The sequence below is a fragment of the Protopterus annectens genome, chromosome 11.part0 (assembly GCF_019279795.1).
Source record: "Protopterus annectens isolate FY-2018-M chromosome 11.part0, PAN1.0, whole genome shotgun sequence".
NCBI classification, from domain to species: Eukaryota; Metazoa; Chordata; order Ceratodontiformes; family Protopteridae; genus Protopterus; species Protopterus annectens.
In genome coordinates, this window is record NC_056745.1 from 300,464,075 (window position 1) to 300,473,691 (window position 9,617).

The following is a 9,617-nucleotide window of genomic DNA, read 5'->3' on the forward strand; positions in this document are numbered from 1 at the left end:
TTTTCTTTGTCCTGAATTTCAAACACGTTTGTCTCCTCTCCTGTAACCTGCTTCACAATCCCAATTTTATTTGCTGTTCTGTTATATTTGCCTTGTTTATCCTGGTGAGTGTCCTCGTAGCAGCTTGGTTCAGACATGACTCAGTCCTGTATAGCAGCATAGTTCATATTCCAGTCCTGACATACTGGTTCAGCAAAGGTCATGGAGTAGAGTAGGATTCACACTTGAATGCATGCAGATTTTTTTTTTTGTCTGCCGTACAGTTATGATTTTATTTCACGGGTCTTTTGGTTGCTTTTTGTTAAAGTAAATGTATTTTATTTCTGTTTTATCTACTGTTCTAGGAGATGTACCCACTCCACCTAGAGAATGATGGGATATGTCATTGCATTCTACCTTCAAGAAGCTCAGTTTAGGGACTAGTCTGGTCTATTGAGCTGGATCAAGAAAGGCATTGCTGAAGTGAAGGTAAAAGTTCCAAGTCTTTGGACAGTAGTTACTTGAAGAGTTATATTAGTTTAGTCTGAGTATTTTGAATTCAGATCTTTTTGACGTTTGGTTTTGTTTGTGTATGCCTTAACTGTGGCACTGTAAAGTCACAGTAGGCAACATAAATAATTGCTTTCAAAGATCTTTTGATACTATGAAATATTGAGTACAGCTACATTAGATCACAATCTTTACTTGGTACTCTGCATATATTTCCCCTTAATGTACTGCTTTACATGATAAATACACCGGTGGTGGTCTGTGGAATTTGACTGTGGTTAACAACCCAACAACAGCACTATAAAAATGAGCACTTACTATTCGGAGGCAGTGAAACTTCACACTAACTGTCACACATTTACACAAATTGATGCATTTCAGCACACTTGCTGTCTACAGATTGTATCACATGGCCAGCAGCTTTAGGACATGAATCATTAGATCATCTTAATGATATTGGATGAGGGAGACAACTGAGTGTCAAGCTGAAACTCTGAGTGTAATTTTTGTTTTATAGGTATTGATAGCATTTGCATAGAGAAGCGTTGGGAGGATGTTTATTGTAACTTATAAACAAGAACATGTATGGATAGTTAAATTTGCAAATGTGGTCAGCCCATAATTAATGTGTTCTTTTGCAAGGAAATATAATGTAACGCATAGTAAAAAAAAAAAAACAGTTAAGTAGGATTTCTGTGCCACTATGTAATTTAAAAAAGTGCTAGACACATCTTAAGTTTTAATCACATGTCCAGCCATCCATCTACAACCCCTTTTTTTCCCATTTTGCAAATGGGGTTGGGGTGTCACTGCAACAGTGACCATCATCTAGAGCTAGGATTTACACCCTAGGCAATGCCTACTGTTTAATGCCCTCACCATATATATCCATCCATCGTCAACCCCTTTTCGTATTTTGCAAATGGGGTTGGATGATATGTCTGTTTAAAATATACAGGGTCTGTTACACAATTTGTTTGATTATTGACAGCTGTAGAAAAAAGAAGACACCGTTTTGCCTGTATGGAGATAAGAGCAGTAAATGACTAAAAAAATGTAGAACTTTTAAAAGCACTTTTTATCTTTTTTTTACAGAATCAATGAGACATTGAATGTAAGACCATTTTTTTTCTTTTACAAACGAGACTGTTTTGTACATTAACACAGTTAATCACATGATAAAAGATCAATCAAATGTTAAAAAAGTTACAAATCACCTTTTTTATTTTTCAAGGACTGAAATATGTTATTTTAAATAAGGACAAGGTGCTAAATTAATTCTAACTGCTCAAGTTTTGATTTCACAGTATCATCCCTGTCATCTAATGCTACATGTCAAACACAAAAAATAATTAAATAACAAAACACAGTATTGTGCTGAGTGTGTATATAACACATTTTCTATTATTTTGATGGCGTATATATGTTCATATTATATACTTTGCTGTAATTTCGTATCAGTTTTTCCAACATAAAATGTGTTGCAGGAAACCTGGCATAAAATATGCAACTGCCATAGATTTACAATTATAATATTTGTGTAGCAGATATAGAAGATATACTCACGGTTGTATTTCTATTATTCTTATAAGTTAATAGTATAGATGTATAGACTCAGGAACATTCATAACAGAAATTGTAATATGATAAAAGGTAATGAAGAATTAGTAATGCACTTGGTGAAATTCCTCAGTTTGTGAATAAAACATCTTTAAACTTAAAAGGAGTGTTTGAAAGAAAAGGACTGAAGCCAGTGTCGCAAAAGAGAAGTGGAACATATAAATGTAGTTTTTTCCAGTATCGTCATTTTATTTGTGAAGGACTGTATATTTTTGTCCCTCTCTAATGGTGGTTTGTGGTGTGCACAGGCATTATAATTGTCAGTTTATGACAGTTTTATATTTAGCTTTGTTTTCTGCAATGCATTTTATTTTTGGGAAACTGATAGGACCCTTTAGCAATCTATATATGAATAAGTATATATCAGTACTTCACATAAAAAAAAGACTCTACAAGGTTTGAAAAAAAAATAAAAGCAAAAAGCCCCCTGCATCCCCACACCCATGTTACTTATTATGTGTACGAACTCTGAGATCTCACTACAGTGAGAAGAAGGCAAATTCACAGTCCTCACTGTACCGTTGACTCTTTCAGTGAAATACTGACAAACTATTTTGGTAATATTTCAAGCAGTCTTAACTTTTGATAGTTTGAGGACTTGACAGCCTAAGTATCACCCTGTCACTGTCACTTCTCTTAAGCAGAGTCTTAGTTCATGCTGCAAAGTTTTAGGAGCTGTGTGCACAGACTGACCTGTGTAGGTACAATGTCCTTGCATTCTGACAGGCTGTGTACCTCACTGTGTTGGTGTATCTCAGAAAGGGTTATTCACAGTTACTGGCATTTAGTTGCAACAGTGATGCATCAGAGCAGCTCTATATTCAGAGCTGGACTTGGCTGAAATGGCACCCTAGGCAATGCCTACTGTTTAATGCCCTCGCCATATATATCCTCCAGTGCCCCCTCCCCCCATCTTGGGCTCCCCATAACATGCACATTGCTTTTTTCTTCCTTTTCTCTCATGTTGCCTTACTGTTCAGCTTTTTCAACAAGCCTTGATTTTCTGTATGCTCTGAAGTGCTTTTTAAAGTTTTTTTTCTTTTTCTTTTCTTTTTATACAACATTTTCATCCAATGATGGCTTGAACAGAAGTTATAATTAAGGAAACAAATACAGTATTACTGTTCAACTGTAGTTTTCCTTGTATTCTTTCAACACACATTTCCTGACAAAACAGCACTGTAATAACCATTTAGGAGATGACTCAATTAAGCTGCGACCTCCAAAAGCCATAGATGATCTTGGACGCATTTTAGAGCATTTCTCAACCTTTTAAACAAATGGTGGCCTGAGCAAAAATCATGAGCAAGAAAAAAATTTCTGTCTTAGTTTCTTCTTACAAGGAATACATCAGTTGTGCCCAAAGCTTAATATTCACAGCTGGCAAAATAGTAGCTCGTAGTAAACTAGCAGAACAATTGTTAGGCTTTGTGTATTCCCACAACAACACATCTGGGAATAATGCCTGCCTCCCTATCCCCCCTAAAAAGAAGACGAGTCACTGCCTCTGTGACCGTATGGTTCAAATGGCCATAGTCATGTATTTTATGTGACTGCTGTCATACATATATTTAGCATGCCTCCTCGCTCTTCACCTCTGCCCCATAAATGCAGCCATCTGTGTACGTGCCTGCTGTGTGATTGTGAGGAAAGTGAAAGAAATAATGATTGCAGTAATGTATTCCACTTAGTTGCTCCTTTACAGTACAGTGCCCTTACACAAACTATAATAACCTCCTTTGTATACCTCTGAGGCCTTTGAGAAAAGTAAAACAATGCCACACTGTCCACAGGCCAAATGTAAAGCTATAATGACCTATTGTACATACTTGCATACCATTAAAGTGTTTGACTCTGATGAAAATTAAAGAAGTAATGACCACACAATCCCTAGCACTTGCATAACCTACAGCAATCTTCGATACGTCTGAGAAGATATTTTGCATCAACATGCATTTTGGAGCAATAAGACTAATGACATTCTGATGCCTGAGTTTACTATCTGTCTGTAAAGTAGAATGGGTGCTGCTGAGAGCAGAGGCTTTTAATTCTATGTCAGAATCCATTTATACAGTCTGGGTTGTGAGGTCCACCAGACTCCTAGAAGATCCAAGTGTTTGAATGTTATGTGATATATTTTATGCCTTACTTTTGAAATGTAATTACTCGTTTACTCAGAAGAGGGGGTGGAGGTTGGCATAAGGTTTAACGTCTTTACCTAACAGATGCAAGATCTAGGGTTTGATTCTGATCTCTATTTATTGGCTAGGCTTTTAGTAGCCTGTAGACTGATAGCCAAGTATTTACTTACAAACCTTTAAGAGTATTTACTTACAAACCTTTAAGAGTAATGTGTGTGCCCCAGCACTATTGTGTGTGCATGTATGTGTACAGATAAAAATTAGTGATATTTTCATTCACTGCACATTCACCTCCAAAGAAATGGGAGGAATTTAATTTCACCTGCTACATGTTTTTGAGGGGCTGGGGCAGATTCCACATAGCCAAGAACTCAACCAGTGCAAAGCACTGTGAGATAGAAATGCTACTTGCTGCACCATAATCGCTATGAACAGTTGCTTTCGCAGATCCTCAGATCCACCTCCTGCCAAATATGCCACTTATCATGTATGGTAAGTGTAAGAAAATATGGACAGCTTATTACTTTTAAGTACACTGCAAACCCCCCCCCCCCCACACGCACACACACACACACACAACACACGCACAAGCAAGAATGGCAGTGCTGATGATGTTTATGTTGGAAAGTGAAATACACTTTTGCTAGCTTGTTTCATTTACAATACAACACACACACACACCATAGCAATACTAGTTTTGCACTTATTTCAGCAAACAGAAGTACATTGTGCAGCACTGGTACTGTCACACCGGAATAGTCAATTACTGTTGTTTACCAGTAGTCATGCAGCAGCAGGGGTAAGTCACTTTTTATTTACCTCATTGAGGAGTAATACATACCTGTCACTGTGCCTGACTTCACAGACTATCCCTGATTTTGCTGCCTCCCTTGTAAAAGGTTTGATTTGCTGGTAGCTCATTCAGCATTACAGATAGGGTAACCCTTTGAAATGTTGGGACCCTTTAAAGTGAGTCCTGACATATGGAAACTGGCCAAAAAAGCAGACGTGCATATACTAAATCTGAGGTTGATATTTCCAGGAATATTCCCTTTTGTCTGAGATATGACAGTCTTGCAGTTGGAATCTATAAGTTTGGGGCTGTGAGGGTGCAGGGTGGCCTGCCCCAGCAAAAAATAAGTTTAAAGGAGAAGAGTGATGCTCGAGATTCACTCTTCTGGATTTTAAGCATCTCAGTACTTGGCATTTTGAGTGCCAGCATTTTTATTGGGAGGCTTACAGTCGGTCAGTAAACCCAGGCATCAGAGTTTCATGCTTCTTATTGCTCCAAAATGTATGTTGATGCAAAATATGTTATTCTATCAACTTTTTAAGTTTATTAAAGTAATATTTAAAATGTGTTCCTGAGTTTGTAAGCCTGTATTCTGCTATTATTTTTTTCCTTTTCCCAGAATTATTGAGCAAAAAAGTTGAGAGTTATAGTGTCTAGTGTGTTGCCAGTATTTATAAAACTCTCTGAAAGAGAACACCATCCCGGAAGATTGGAAGCATCAGCTTTTCTTAAAATCCAAGGAAAGCACTGGGATCAGTCACTCTGGACTGGTGATCTTTACCTTGCTCATGTTCATTCACTGATTATCAGCTTTATCCTAATGGGGTCATATCACAATCCTGTTTCGGTTAAAGAACATAATCAGTAATTGAACATGTTTTTTTCTCCTAACTTTTCTCCTAGCTAGCAGCTTTTATGGAGCCCCAACACAGTCAAGGATGATTAAAGGGGTCCCCAGACAGATGAGGATGACTAAAGTGGCCTCATTGCAACAATGGGTATTGCAGGTGTCTAAAGCTGGCTGTGATAATAGTTTTAGTAGAGAGAAGTCTGCCAGAGGATTTAATTAAGCCAAGGGCACTGTATTAGTGGTAAAATAGTTAATGAAATTGTAAAGCCTGTTATTTGACTAAACACTGTTATTATAACCAGAGGTATCTTTGAACATTCAAGGTGATATAAATAAGAGTTGTTATTACTCATCTAGTTTATGAAGTACAGAATATTATTGTACTAGCTTTTGTTGGTTTGAATGACCTGTTGCAAAATATCAAAATAAGCTAACTTGCTGTGGTTGAGAGCCCCCAGGACCAGGGGGCCCCCAGCGACTGAAGGGTTAGCTGGTGCCTAAAGCTGGCTATGCTTGACAGGACTCCAAATTAACATATGTGACATACACTTTACACCACTGCCACTGAGTGTGAAGGACTGCTGTACCACTGCCACTGAGACTGAAGGATGAGGTGCTACCACTTCACAATCTTCATTAGCACTCTTCAAGAAAAATCTTGATGAATGGATGGGAAATAGGAAATGCACCCCGGGGATCACTTCTGTGTCTCTGCTCGACAGTGGCACAGGAAAATAACTTTCTTGGGTGGCGTAAGCCAGGGAACCTTGTTGGCTAGGCTTACATAGGCCCTTGGGCTGATAACCTAGTACCTACCTATGAACCACTGTCTCCACAAAGGATGAAGTGATAACAAGAAAGTACACCCAAGTGCATTTTATTCATTAATCCACAAAATACAACCTGGCATCAAGAGCATAGAGGAAATATGCATAGCTGTCCTGAGTATGGGACTCCAACCTCCACACCCAGATTAGACTCGACACGGTTCACTTAAGTTACACTGATGTCTGTAAAACCAATGTTTCCCAACACCCCTCTGTCCATGGTAACTGCTTTTCACACAAATTATTATACCCCCCTACACACACACACACACATCCAAGGGAAGGCTGACAGAATTTTCTATTGCTTTCTTCCAATAGCTAGATTCTAGCCAATAACTAGAGATTACCACTCTGAAGAAGGTCAGAGACTTCCAGTTACCTTTCTGCACTTATTTCATCAGTTGATGCTGTCACTGGTAGTCAACCAAAGCACTCTAAAAGGCATGTGGCCCACAGTGTGCTGCCCAACAGTTCATAAATACCCTTGCAGTAAATAAAAAAAAATAGCCAGACACAAAAACTTTAAAGGTAAATAAATGGATTTCACAGAAATAATAACAAAAATAATGAAAATGTTGAGTAAGTTTACTCAGAGGTTGACACAAGGAAAATTAAAAGAAAACACAGTAGTCATAGAAAGGATGCATGCAGAAAAAAAAATAACTCTAGATATCCAAGTTCCCTGAATAGTTTGCTGAAAGAAGACTGTCCCTCAAAATAAATAGCTAGTCCTGACTGATAGGATGATTCCACCGGCAAACATTAGCTGCAGATTAATTATACTGCATGTATAACTACTACATTATGCAGTTGTATAGCATAAAATCTTCTGTAATTTGCAGAGCCTACTGACATTCTTGCTAAGGAAATAAATCATAAATCAGCTTCCTCCACTGAATGCTAAAGTCACCAGAGTTTGTTGAAACACCCCCACATCTGTTTCATCTTGAATTGAATCCTAATTGGGTTGTGATGCCCATGCACAGGCCCAGTAATCAGGGACCCTCAATCCTCACCACTAGCACCAGTGAGGGACATGCAGATTGGGAGGATGACAAGTACACACACAGTAAAGTGCAATTTCCCTTAAGAGCACACAGAGATCACAGTCAATCTGGGGTTGGTTTCTCCCTCTCTTTCCAGATCCCCAATAAGACTCCCCACTGGCACAGCTATATGGTGCAGTCTCAGCCGAGTGATCAAGCCAAAACCTCCAGCATCCTCTCTGTCCAACCAGGGCTTTGTGTCCCTTCCCAAGTAGCTGACACACACACACACACACACACACACTCACTTTGAGATTTGATATATATATATATATATATATATATATATATATATATATATATATATATATAAACTAACAAACACTCCTGAGGATGGCAGGCACACAGGTTCACTAGCTATGCCCCTTTCTGCTCAGACTAAAAGGTAGTAATAATTACCACCAACCACCCTTGCTTATCAGCTACTATAAGGCCCATACAAAGAGTGACCAATTCTACTGTGCTGTTACTGTTATCCAAATGGTAAGCGTGACCAAACTAAGGCTATTCAAGAGTGGCCTGTACAGTGTCATGAAATAATATGCAAGTGCTCTAAGAGTTTAAATATCTCTAAACAAACTAGCCACAATTAAAAGGTTTAAATATATTTAATAATAATAAATAATAAAAGGATTAAACAATATCCAATAACTCAATACAGTGACAACAAGAGTTCAGAATCACAGGAAATATTTCAAAACAACATTGCAGGGCAGTTTCACATGAATTCAGACAACATCTAGACTGATCTTAATATATTCCTATCTATCTCTAAGAGAAACTATGCTCTAAATAACTTGGTTACAAAGCCAGGCAAATGCAAGTGCTGAATGGATGTTTACAGGCCCAAAGACAAGATACAAAATGCACAGACTCACTCTCTCTGAGGTAGTTCTTAAGTTACTATCAAACATTTCTGCTGGTTATCTCAGATTACATCATTCTTTGTCACCTCTGTATCAAAAATATATTTCAGCCTTTTTGTCTGGAACTGGAAGTCGTAAAACAGTTAAACACATTTCCAGACAATAGAAAGAATTTCTAGCTGCAGACATTCTGTCTCCTAGCTGAGATAACCAACATTGTAAACAATTCACTTATTTTCTTAGAGTTTTCAAGTTAACTTTGTTCTTTTTCAGCAGGGTACACTGTAGTTATATTCTTGAAGCTCAGCACATAACATAAAGGTCTCTTACATTTGTAAGACAAACCTATGGATCATATTAATATTCACAAATATCAGAATTATTTACAGAATTCTAGCTACCTGGGCTGGCAGCCTTCACATGGGTCTTAAAAGTTCTGATAGCTGTTAAATTACAGTCTTAACTTTTCCTTATTTGTTATATTGGAAGGTGCCATCATGTCTAGAGAATCCGTATTTCTCCCCGTCCTTTGACATATGGACAATCGAATGTGTCTCCTTTTTTCCCATGAGAATATGTAACTGCAGATGAACATGACAAGAACAGGGAGAAAAAACTCTGAAAAACAAATACATTCTGCTTCATTCTGCCTTGCATCAACACATTTCAACGATACTCCCTTTAGCCTGGCATTCCCCTCTGGTTTCACACTGTGTGCCATTAAAAAGAAACATGCATTGTACAGGCACCCAGCACAATAACTTTTTTTTAAAAAGAAATGCAATGTTTGGACCATAAGGTGGTAATGTGAAATCAAAACTTGAGAATCTAAACAGTAAAAATTTAAAGTTAGAATTAATTTATCTGCATAAACTTAATTCTCTACCCCAACCCAGGATTAAAGGGTGCAATACGAGTTCTCAACATCAAAATCCTGTCTCAATAATATATTGGAGGCCTTTTAAGCCTAGTCATGTTTTTTCCA

At 37.8% G+C, this 9,617-nt stretch overlaps 1 protein-coding gene across 1 annotated transcript in view; it reads left to right on the forward strand.

Annotated features, from left to right (window-relative positions):
- The window catches only part of RECQL (RecQ like helicase), a 608,801-nt gene that overhangs the window by 20,534 nt on the left and 578,650 nt on the right, over nucleotides 1-9,617 (forward strand). The window contains exon 2 of the mRNA XM_044087808.1: nucleotides 345-468. The gene's annotated coding sequence lies outside the window, so the exon portion shown is untranslated. The remainder of the gene's footprint in view (nucleotides 1-344; nucleotides 469-9,617) is intronic.